The following is a 12,368-nucleotide window of genomic DNA, read 5'->3' as shown; positions in this document are numbered from 1 at the left end:
CCACCACCCCTTCCTATTCTGAAGTCTAGACAGCAGGAGAGAGAAACCCTTGTGTTCTCCCAGCTACCCTAACCAGCCAAAGTCACACTCGGCCACTGTCTACTGAGCACCTCCTCCACAGAGCTAGACACCGCACTGGACACTACGGAAGCAGAAAGGACCCAGACCCAGGGGCAGGCGAGCAGCCGGGTTCCATGCATTAACAACTCTACCTCAAGGCCTCCTGCTCCAAAGCTTCCAAGCAGGGCATAATGTGCCGAGCAGAATTTAGATGACCCATCCAGTGCCCAAGCGTCACTCCAACACCCCGCTGGACTCACAGCCCTTTGCAACAGACCACAGCGTCAGCGCGACATGGTTCCAGGACGCCTCCCAGGAGCCTGGTTACCGCGGCCCTGCTCCTCTTCCAGCTGCAGTCACTGCTGCCTCACTTGGGACTCTACACAAAAGTCCACACGATTCGTCACAGCAATTCCTGCCGCTGCGACTCAGCCCTAAGAAGTCCAAAGCCAGAAACCGAGGCAGTTTCCCCCGTGCCTCTGAGCCTGGGGATGGTTACCCAAAATCACAGAGAACCAGCCAACTGGCAGCTTGGCTCCGGGTCATGCTCTCGAAGGGCCAGCTGAGCTCTAAGCACTAGGAAATCTCGATGAGCCTTCACCTAAGGGACTTCACCAACCTCCGTGTAGGAGCAGGGACTATGGTCACAGCCTGAGAGATCCGGGCCAGAGAAATGAGAGGTTCCTCCCATGAAGCCCGTCCACTGAAGAACAGGGGGCAGAGCACAAAAAGCTCACAGGACCCCTCGTCCCGAACGCACCCCTGCATGGAGAACCAGGGCCTACCCAGAGAACCTCGCAACCTGCCTCCTACTGAATCAAGTCTCACCTGTGACTCTGGACCCCTAGGGTCCAAGTTCACCCTCCCAAAAGGCTGAGACTAAGTGACTCCTGCCACTTAGTGCTGAGACCCTCACCCCACTCCCTGGCCTGCGTCCCTCCACTGGAGGTGAAAGCCCCACATCGAGGGAATCCCTCTGCTCCTGAGTAGAGCCCCATGGACTGAACACCAATCACGTGCCTGGGCCAGGCATCTTCATTCTGGCCAGAAGCCTGCAAAGTGCACACTGTCACCTCCAGTGGGCAGATAAGGACCATGAGGGGGTCCTCAGAGGTCAAGTACCCAGGTCGCACAGCTTGGGATGGAGCCTGGATTAAGAACTCTGGATTATCCAAAAACATGGCCCTGTCTCTTCCCATAAAACCACAGTGAGTCCCAGAGAAAGAGAAAAACCACCAGGAAAGGGTATTCCCCCTCAAATGTATATACTAGACCAAACTTAACAGAAGAGGCTACTATTAAAAATAAGTCAGGGGTGGGTGCCTGGGTGGCTCAGTTGGTTAAGCGACTGCCTTCGGCTCAGGCCATGATCCTGGAGTCCCGGGATCGAGTCCCACATCGGGTTTCCTGCTCAGCGCGGAGTCTGCTTCTCCCTCTGACCCTCTTCCCTCTCGTGCTCTCTCTCTCTCATTCTCTCTCTCTCTCTCAAATAAATAAATAACTAAATAAATACATAAATACATAAAATCTTTAAAAATAAGTCAGGGGCACCTGGGTGGCTCAGTTGGCTGGGCGTCCGACTCTTGGTTTCCGCTCAGGTTGTGACCTTGGGGTCTTGAGATCGAGCCCCGTGTCGGGCTCTGCAATCAGACAGGAGTCTGCTGGAGATTTTCTCTCTCCCCCTCTGGCCTCCTACCTCCCGTGCTCTCTCGCTCTCTCTCAGATAAATAAATATTTAAAAAATAAGCCAATGTTATTCACAATACCCTACTCTCCCCCCCCCATAAAAGTTTTGTATTTAAAATTTAGGAGAGATTCTCCACCCACCTACCTCAGTTTTTAGGTTTGTTTTTGTTCCTTCTGCAGTCTTGTTTCAAAATAAAACGTTTAGAAACTTGTGTAACAGCATTTTCTTAATTTACGACAAAGGGACGCTGACCCGCCACTGAGTCTGCACAAGAGACTAAAGGACAAAATTCGTAACAGTCTTACACTGCTCAATCCCACGTGCAGACCCTCCTTATCTGTTCTGAAAACTGCCGTGCACTCCACAAAGATCAGGCAAAGGGACCATTCTTAACATCTGCAAAGCCAGCTCCTCACTGGTCCACACGATTGCTGCTGTGTGTTCCGAGCCAAGTCACAGGGCTTGCTTATCTGTACAAACATCAGCTGTTTTTATTACCAGATATCTTTTTTTCCTTTTTTTTAGGATTTTATCTTGAAGTCACCTCTACACCCAATGTGCGGCTCGAACTTACAACCCCGAGATCAAGAGTCACATGCCCTACTGACTAAACCAGCCCACGTGCCCTTAGATATCTTTTTAGGGTCCCTGAACCAGGAACAAAACATCAACAGAAGCACAAACGTGTACCCCAACAGGTACACATAGCCTGGGTTCCAAGTCAAGCCTCAAGCACTGTATCAGGGAAACAAGACATTAAAAGTCTTTCACAACGTAAAGGTTCTTTTTCAATGCCAAAGAGCTACTCCCCAGTTACCTATTTTGTAAACTGGCTATCTGACCATCAGGCTGCCTACAAGGGAGGCTCACCTTTGCCTAACTGCCCTTCAAAGAAGTTTCCGGTCCCCAACAGCCTGCACACAGCGCTGCAAGCCTCCAGCCTGTAGTCCCCCATGCACACACACAAACACACACAATCTTACTCCTTTCTTATTTTCCGGTGTCCCTGTTTCTTCTTCCACCGCCTTTTACCCTGACAGCCAGCCAGGAGTGTGACAACAGATACCCCTTGGGGACGATGACCACAGTGCCCTGGGACAGGGCCCTGAAAGTGTCCTCAGGATCCTACCTTTATATCTGATTGAAAACCAGTCTTTCCACCTCCCAGGAACACCTTGCTCTGAAAGGTGGCCAGCCTGCAGGCTCTGCCTCAGCCCCAGAGACTCCAAGGATTCAAGCTTAGAAGGAGCCCAGAAGATTTTCCACCCCTGGCTTCGCCAGGCTCCATCCCCAAACTGCCCTGAGCCCACCAGAGAGACCCGGAGAAGGTCTAAGGAAAGGGACAGAAAGCAGCCTGGTGCAGCACTGGCCCACCGTGGCCAGGCTAAACCCCTCCAGGGTCCCCGCCATCTCAGCGGTTATATAAATGATCACACATGCTTCCTGCTGAGCCAGGGCAGCTCACAGCAGCCACCCGGCCAATCAGGACTGGCCCAGGGAATGAGACCAATTGCCATATCTTTCCTGGCAACTCAGAATCGTGGGGGGGGGGGGGGGGCGGGCAGCTGACCTCCAGCTGTGTCTCCAACCCCACATCCACACACTGAGCGAGGACTTCACCCCACCTGCAAGGCCAGAGAGGCCAGAGAGGCCTGAGGGTCAGAGAGGTTACAGATGTGCCCAGGTGCCACAGCTGGTACGTGGTGGGAACCCACAGCAGGAAGGTACCACACCAGCGTGGAGGGGACCTCTGGGGTGTTGCTCCTTCTCCCTCTCTCTCTTCCACTCCCCTGCTTGTGTGCACTGCCTCTCTCTCTGTCAAATAAATAAATAAAATCTTTAAAAAGAATTTATTTATTCATTTGAGAGAGAGAGCTTGAATGGGGGGGGGTTGTGCAGAGGGAGAAGCAGACTCCCCACAGAACAGGGAGCCCGACATGAGGCTCGATCCCAGGACCTGAGCTGAAGGCAGACACTTAACCGACTGAGCCACCCAGGCCCTCCCCCACCACTTGACTTTAAACAAACGAATTTTTAGAACAGTTTATGATTTTACAGGAGAACTGTTAGTACAGAGTTCTCATATACCCCCCTTTTTCCCTACTATTATCGTTTTATATGAGGATTTCTTATCAAATAATGAGCCAATATTGACACATTACTACGAGATGAAGTCTATACATGATTCAGATTTTCTTAGTCTTTTCCTGATGCCCTCCTCCTGTTCCAGGAGCCCACCCAGGATCTCCTGTTACATTGGGTCCTCATGTGTCCTTAGGCTCTTCTTGGCTGTGGCAGTTTCGCAGATTTTCCTTGTTTTTTTGTGACCTTGCCAGTTTTAAGGAGTACTGATCAAAGTATTTTATAAGTCCCTCCACTGGGATTCATATAAGCCGTGTTGATGCTAATGATGTGATAAGAAATGGGACTCAGCCACTGTGGTTTTCCTCCCCAAAACCGATAATCCCAGCCTAACCACGAGAAAGTCATGGAGTTTTTAAATGAAAGGTATGCTAGATTAATACATTCGACATGGTTCAAAATTCAAATAACACCCAAAGAGACACAGCCAAAAGTCCCCCTCATGCCCCTTGCCCCCTCTGGTGGGTCTCTCTCCCACACACCCAGGCTGCCAGCCGCCTATGTTGGTTTCTGTATCCTTACAGCCTTTGGGGCCATATAAATTCTGACATCCCTCCCACACAGGTACACTTCTTCCACAAAAGGTCGCAAGCTGAACCTGCTATTCTGCACTTTGCTTTTTTGCAACAACGTACCCCAAGATCTGTCCATGTCGTGCACAAAGCCATTTTTTTCCCCTTTGCCACATCCAGTCTGCTGCACGGTCGGCCACCATTTACTGCAGCAGCCTTCAGCTCACAGACATCTGAGTCGCTCTAACTTTGGCTACTGTAAAACTGTTAACAGAAGAGAAAGGAAGCCTCCTGAGCATGGTTCGTTTCACACCAACATCTGTAGGTATATCTCTAGGGGAAACGCGGTAGTCTTCCTTAGCCATGGCCTCTCCTCCCAGGGTTGCAGTTACCTGGCCAATCGCAGTCCAGACACAGACGATCCCCTTCGTTCAGACTGACCATCACAAGGTCAACAGTACCCTAACACAGTGTCAGAATGCCGGCATCGTTCCCCTCCCTTCATCTCAACACATCTCACATCGTCACAAGAAGGACGAGTACGGGGCAATGCGATGCTCTGAGAGAGACACTATGTTCACTTAGCTGTTACTACAGTATATTACTGTTAATCCTTCCACCGTATTACTAGTTACTGTTGTTAATCTTGTGCTGTGCCTAATTTATAAATTAAACTTGACCACAGGTAAGTATGTACAGGAAAAAACACAGTCTGCATAGGTTTGGCACTACAGTGTCAGGCATGCACTGGGGGTCTTGGAGTGTGTCCCCAGCGGATAAGGGGGGGCCACTGTGTGTCAACGCGAGGTCACTGGGTCAAAGGGCTTCCTGCATAGAGAAGGCTAGTGAACGTCTTCAGCAACGCGCATGTCTTCGTGGCTCTGCCAGCAACAGAGTACATCACCACCTTGTGAGTTATACGATTTTAAGAGGGAAAAGTGGCATTTCTGATAGACGTTTCCCTTTCTATGGCTAGGCAGATCATCTTCTGTTTAAGTGCCATTCGAGAGTCCTTTTCCAGGAACTGTCTTCATCCTGAAGAGCTATGTGCCTCACACATAGCAGCCGTCCTCTTAGCCACGGGCCAGCACCTGTGGGTGCTACCTGGTCACACACCGCCTGGGTTCCAGCCACAAGGGAGCCAGCAGCCTGAGGAGGCAAGCAGGATGCATGACAGGGTAAGAGCCAGGACTTGGCTGGGGGTAGGGCCCCCGAGGGAAGGTGGGACTCAGCTCAGACCCCTAGGTATTATGTGTTACTTGCAAAGGTGTGCAGGAAGGAAAGGACCTCAGCAGGAAGAAGCCTCATGCAGGGGGAGACTCCAGGGCACCTGAAGAACCTGTGGGGTGTGTTTAGAGGGCAGGTGGGGCCAAAGGCAGCATGGACGCCAACCCAGCCACCCAACCGGATCTTACAGTGTGAGCGGAGGGGAAGGTCCCAACCTCATTTCCTTTCTTTATATTCTGCTGGCCTCTCAAGACCGGTGACCCTGTTTTTAGACCACTTAGCTCAGCTTAAAGCCGTGATCACCTGAAGAACCCTAACGAAGCACACTTCCCAGTCCTGAGTGGGGTCCGGGATGTGCACCTGGAAAAGGCTCCCCACTGGGTGATTCTCAGGGGCATCTCTGATAAAGGACCACCCCCTGGGCCCCAAGGTCGAAGAAGCCAGGACAGCCCTGCCTGGGCCCCTGGAGGGAGCAGGGCTTTCAGAAACTCCAGTTGGGTAGGAAGGTGAAGTTTCCATAAACAGGAGTAACCTTTCCTCAGGTTTTGTTCAAGAGAGAAAACCGTGGGTGCCAGAGAAACATCCACTTTGGAAATCTCTCTCCCATGCACAAATCTGCGCCAGGCCTTGAGGCTGTGAATGGGGAAACGAACATTCCGTTCTGCAAATATCTCAGGTCTGCTAAGAATTCTCCCCAAGACCAGAGATACCCTGGGCAGCTCCTCTGCATTTCTGATGAATTATTTATGTTCCGGTCAGCTTCTAGAGTACACTGGGTCCTACCACTTGCATCACCTCATCCCGTGGGTAGAAACGGTGATGTCGAGTCGGCTGTATGTGTATTTATACACGCTGAGGTCAAGGGCTGGTGCTCTTAAATTTCCAGACTCCAATAAGATCTTTGTGCATCCATTCCTCTCCCCCCAGCACGCACCTGGCTCAGGCTCCCAAGTGCTTCGAAACCTCCTCCTCCCCTTCCCCCTCTCCCCTCCAAAGCAGCCAACGCAGAAAAACACAATCTTAGTACTTCAGGGGAATATCAGCTCAAAAGCCCTGGGGGTCCTCCTTCTTCTCCCTGATGACCCAAAACCACTCCTCCTTCAAGCTACGAGTGCATCAGCAAGCCGGCCTCACACGCCCTCTCCACGCTGGTGAGTCCACCAGCCCTCACTCTGACCATCAGCTCCAAGGAAAGGAACCGTATCAGGACCCACAATGAAGCATCTTTGCTTCAGCCTCCAGTGCCCCCCTCACAACACACACTGTCTCCCGCGCTCTGGTTAGCCCTACAAAGGGCTCAATTCCATGCCATCTCCTTTGAGAAAACTTTTCCCACACAAAGAGTACCTGGTAAGTTGCAGGCACTGTCGCAGGCACTGAGGTTCGTCCCTAAGAAGTTCAGTCTAGTGGGTGAGACAGACATGCTGATGCTAGTGGATGAGAAGGGCTCTGTTCACGGTTAACACAGGCAGCTGTGGCAGGCGGTCCTAAATCTGGAAGTCAGGGAGGACTTCCTGGAGGAAGTAGCACCTGAGTTTCATCTTTAAGAACTGAGGAGGATTACAGGTTGCAAGAGGGTTGCATGGCTTATAGAAACACAGGAGGAGGAGAACTGTGTTCGGAAGGCCTCATGGGCAAGGGAAAGGGGAGAAACAGGCCATGTGCACAGCATGAGCACCCAAAAGTACACTCGAGGAAAGGCGGCCTCAGCTCTCCCAAGGGCGTCACACTTACTATTTCAGACCCTTCCTGAGGCTTCATCAGGACTGCCCTCCCCAGGCAGCTTTCCCATTTACAAGGGCACCGAACTCAGCAAACTGATGCAAACAGAGAGCCTTTTAATAATGTAGACATGCATCAATAATTCAGAAGCCAGGAGGCTCCCCAAAGGAACCATGAGGCATATCAAGAATCCCCTGCCCAGGATTTTGCAGTTTCAGAAGGCAGAGTAGCCCTCTGAGGCCACGCTTTGGAAAGAAAGGGGCTTCTCTCAAGGAATCTGAACCAAGTACCATGGGAGCACCATCTACTAAGCCCAAGACGACAAGGGATTCCAACCTCTTATAAAAAAAGCAAGTGCCACTCACAAAGGGTTTGATTTATAAACACCTGGCCAATGACAAACCCCTTCCAATGTCACCACCTGTTCTGTCCTCACAGCCTGAGTGGTGAGCAGGGTCCCACCTGTTGCTTCTGCAGGACAGGAAGATGGGGCTCTCACCTTTGGGGGAGAGGGCATTTGCTGGGGCCTGTCACGGAAGGTTTCAGAGGGAGGATTCTGACCTGGCCCCTCTAGCCCTGGACACCTGATCTCTGCCATGTGAATTCTAGGAAGTCTGGAACTGGGCAGACCACCGGATGCCACCTTGTCCAACTTCTCCTGGTACCCAGGAAGGACTGAGGGGTTCCATGACTTTCTCGTGACCAAGCTGGATCAAGATGTCCGTGTTCTAAGATTGATTAATTAGCTTGGGGACAAACTAGGTCTTTTCTGAAGCAAAGGGACGGCTCATGCACACCAGTGACTGCAAGCCCAGCCTGGCCCTCTCTGGAAAGAGGGGAAAGGGAAAGATGACTTGTCCCTACTGGGAGGTGTCACCCAACTCTGTCCAGAGGGAAGCTGGATAGGACATGAAGGTGACGGAGTGGTGCGTGCACGTGCGTGTGGTTCTAAATAAATGCCATCACCTCAGGAAGTTAAACATTTGTCCCATTGTGGTCCCACTATAAAAATATGCAAGGAGCGCCTCACTTGACCATGATTTCTGAGAGTGGAAAGGGGCTGAGTTGGGCCTGAGGTTGGCCTGGCAGCAGCCCTCTATGCCCCAGAGACACAGCCTTTTCATAAAGAGTCCAGAATTACTGCCCCTGAGCAGGGCACTAACAAATGCAGTGTAGAGTCCCATCAAAGGGCAAAACAGTGTTTCAGTCTTTGTCTTAGACACCAAAAATGGATAGCGGCACCTGGGTGGCTCAGTCGGTTAAGCATCCAACTCTTGATCTCAGCCCAGGTGTTGATCTCAGGGTCATAAGTTCAAGCCCTGCGTGGAGCCTACTTAAGAAATAAACAAATAAACCAAAATGGATAAAGGTATGAAGAAAGGCATAAAATTCCAAGAATCTAAACATAAACCACTCCACAAAAGTTTAAAGGGCATACAACTTAAAAAAATAAAACAAAAAATGAAAAAATATAATAAATAAGCCATCTAAAAATAATGTAAAAATGCATTTACATGCCTTTGCAAATAAAAATACAGTTGTACATCTTTGGTCAGATGACAGGGTATGAAATTGTTGTATGGTGACACAGGGCGTGGGGCCAAAACCTGGATTCGACATAGATCCCACGTCAGACAGCTGAACTCCTATCAAATGGGGCTAGTGGTATCTGCCTCCCTTTCCTCCTGGTCAATGAGAGAGAGAGAAAGATCTAATTCTGACTTGGAAGGGAATTTACGGAGCATGTACTATGTGCCAGGAACCTTGCCTCGTTCCCTATAGCCCTTTGAGATATACTGTCCCCATTTTACAGGGATGGAGACTAAGGCTCCAACACTTTGCCCCCAGCCATCCATTTCCAGAGCAAGCTTGGGGGAAGGACTCCAGGCCACCAAGGGTTTCTGGTCTTTTTGGTCAAAGGGGTAGAATGGGACAGAACTGGAAGCTGTTGGAGCCCTGGGCCTCGCTCCTCACTCACAATCCCACTAGAGATGGACCCGGGGCCCACGGGTGCGCCCTCCCGCCCCTGGGCATCCTGCGAGAGCCAGCTCAGCCCGGGGGACTCAGCACAGTCTGGCCTGAGATGCCAGGTGATGCCTCACGCCTTGGCTGGGCTAGGTCAGCCTCCTGCTTCAGCAGCCTCTTCGGGGAACTCAGGCACACCAGAAAGCCTCTGCGTCCCCTGCTCCGCAAAGCCCTGCGATGAGAAAGTCCCCACGGCCAGGGCTGTCCCACCAAGGTGTGGCCCGAGCAGTGAGCACGACCTCTGCCCCTTCAGAGCCCGTCTCCCAGCATTCCACACTATTTTAAGGCCTTCTGAGAACCAAACAGGATTCAGGGCTCGCCGGGGACAGTGCATAAAAGTTTTCCACTGGAACAAAGATTACAATGCTGTAACTCAAAGCGTGACTTTACAATGGGATCTGATTATCAAGAGTTCCAGAATATCCTCTTTTGAGACTCACCGCTCCTTTCTCTTTCCTGTCGTTTACGGGCTGGCGGGCACACCGCACGTAGACCAGGCAAATGCCTCATTCAGGGGAGGTGGGGGGCGGGGGGGACGTTTCCTCCCGGGGGTTGGTTCTGGGGTCCCAGCACTCATCCTAAGGGGCCCCTGTCCACACCCACTGTCCTGATGACCTTATCCATGATACTAAGTACATCTGCTCCAACCCTCCATGGGCTTCCCACTTCCCTCCAAATACAACCCAAAGGCCCCATGCGGTGTGCACTCCTTGCCTCCCTGGCCTTGCTTCCTACCCTTCCCTCATCTACTCACTCCTCGCCAGCCACAGGACCTCCTCGCTCCCTGGGTTACCCTCCTGCTGTCCTCTCCCCCGACTCCAGGCCAGGGTCTGCCCTTCTCCACCCAGCTCTGCACCCAACAAGCAGACGCCTAGGGGCTCCATCAACACCCAGATGCACACGGCCATCAGTTGAGTTCAGTCAATGGGAGGCACCAGGAGGAGGTCACAGGGCAGAAGAAGGAAACCCTCAAGGTAGGAATTAATGGGACTCCTTCCAGGCAGCAGGGCCTGGAACCCTCCACACCTATGGTCTGCCAAGCGGCCCCTCCTCCCCGGCTCTGTCAACACCATTCTCTTCCCGCCTTCCCAGAGCTGGACCTGCATGATGCCTCCCGCACCTTTGTCTACGTACGGCCCTTTCATTAAACCCTCCTCAGCTGCGCCATTGGGACCGTGACCTGCCCAGCCACCTCATGACTGACCCGGGTGTTTCCAGTGCTCTCTGCCTGACCTCTTCCCCCAGCTGCTTCCCCCGGTTCATCTGCATTCACGTCTCCAAAGGCCTGCCCCCATAAGCCCTCTCTTCTTGCCTGTATCTTTCTCTGAGCACAAATTACTTCCTAACACACTCTTAACTCCTTCCCCCCTCTAGATGTGAGCTCCATTCAGAGCAAGAACTTTGTTTCGCTTGCTCTTACGTTCCCAGTGCCTAGAGCAGGGCCACACGAGTGTTTAATACTTGCCAAATGAATCTGTTAACAGACATTTATAACGCAACGCTCATTAGCTATGACCATCAGAGGATCCACCAGTATTTACAGAGTGCTGACCGCACACCAGGTTCTGCTCTAGGTGCTGGGGATCGAGATGCTGGCCAACACAACGACACACTAGTCCCCACTCAAGAGCATCTTCCAATTCCGGCCTGCTCAGGCAGACCCTGCCTTTGGAGCACGCAGGAGCCTGAATGTCCTTGCAGATTAGCTAGCTGTCCACAAATAACTCCAGCCTGCCTGATTGTGAAGTCTCTCCTGGGGTTTGAATGCACAAAACGGCTCCCCCAGACCATTTGCACCCGCCAGCGGAACCCGAATGTCTGCCGACCTCAGCAGGACGTGCAGCGAGCCTGGGTGGCCATCGGATTTGAAGTGGGTGCTTAGACTGCTGTGTCTTGTGCTGGCTTCGAAGGACGACCAGAGCCAACGGGATGACTGGGGTCAGGCAGGATGGCTGCAAATCCCTGCCGAGCCCCTGACTGGCTGCATGACATTTGGGCAAGGTACTTTCCATCTCTGAGGACTCAGTTTCCTCGCCCATAAAACGGGAGAACCATCTTTAATTTTCCCAGGACTACCATGAAAATCCGACACCCTGCCTGTGGAAGGCCTGGCACGAAGCAAAAAGACACAGAGGAAAAAAAAATGGAAGCTGTCATTATGTCTCTGAAGGGTAAATGCTGGGGTGAGTTTCCAATGCATTATTTTTAATGGCATGCACATGTGGGGTGGAGTGGGGAAGCAAGTCCAAGCTAGAAAAACATTAAGTATATTTAGTCACTCCCAAGGACCTATTTCTGTAATCTTTTGGGCAGATAGTTCACGAGTTTGAGAAACTGGCCTTTTAAGGGAAAGATGACTTGTCTCTACTGGGAGGTGTCAGCCAAGTCTGTCCAGAGGGAAGCTGGGTAGGACATGAAGGTGACGGAGTGGTGCGTGCACGTGCGTGTGGTTCTAAATAAATGCCATCACTTCAGGAAGTTAAACATTTGTCCCATTGTGGTGCCACTATAAAAATACGCAAGGAGCACCTCACTTGACCATGATTTCTGAGAGTGGAAACGGGCTGCATCAAGCCAAGGTCATGGTTGGCCTCAAGGTTCCAGGGTAAGCTCTGACTCGCGCTACATGCCCATCCATCACGGGGCCGCTGGGGGCTCTGCTCAGCAGGGTCCTCTTCGTCCTGGGGCCAGGATGCCAGGGCAGCCGCCACCCGCAACCCTCTGCCTGCCCGACACATGGCTCTTAGAGCTGCCACCGGCAAGTGACACACTTCTGCTCACATTTCATCCCGGGCCGCAGTCTGGCCCCGCCGCAAGGAGAAGAGCATCCCCTTGCACAGGAGGAGAGCGGATACTGAACAGAGATGCTGCCTACGATCTTTTTATTTTCTTTCTAGCCCCCTCACCCAGCACAGTGTCTGACAAACCATCAAGACCCTCAGGAATGTTCCTTAAATAAATGAACAAACCCTTCTTTGTGCTTGACCTTCAGA

The 12,368-nt window shown here is 51.9% G+C and overlaps 1 long non-coding RNA gene across 6 annotated transcripts in view; it reads right to left on the bottom strand.

The window, feature by feature from the left end:
* Positions 1-12,368, bottom strand: part of LOC112823393 (uncharacterized) — a 379,174-nt gene that overhangs the window by 336,056 nt on the left and 30,750 nt on the right. Inside the window, exon 2 of one of the 6 annotated variants that reach the window (XR_012378344.1) lies at positions 4,525-4,665. The exons of the other annotated variants lie outside the window; for them this stretch is intronic. This is a non-coding gene — a long non-coding RNA (uncharacterized lncRNA). The remainder of the gene's footprint in view (positions 1-4,524; positions 4,666-12,368) is intronic. 6 annotated transcript variants of the gene reach the window in all.

This window comes from Callorhinus ursinus, unplaced genomic scaffold (assembly GCF_003265705.2).
Source record: "Callorhinus ursinus isolate GAN/ISIS: 27379988/994484 unplaced genomic scaffold, GSC_fseal_2.0 scaffold5, whole genome shotgun sequence".
Classification (NCBI taxonomy): domain Eukaryota; kingdom Metazoa; phylum Chordata; class Mammalia; order Carnivora; family Otariidae; genus Callorhinus; species Callorhinus ursinus.
Note: the sequence above shows the minus strand (reverse complement) of the source record. Positions and strands in the feature narration are given on the sequence as shown.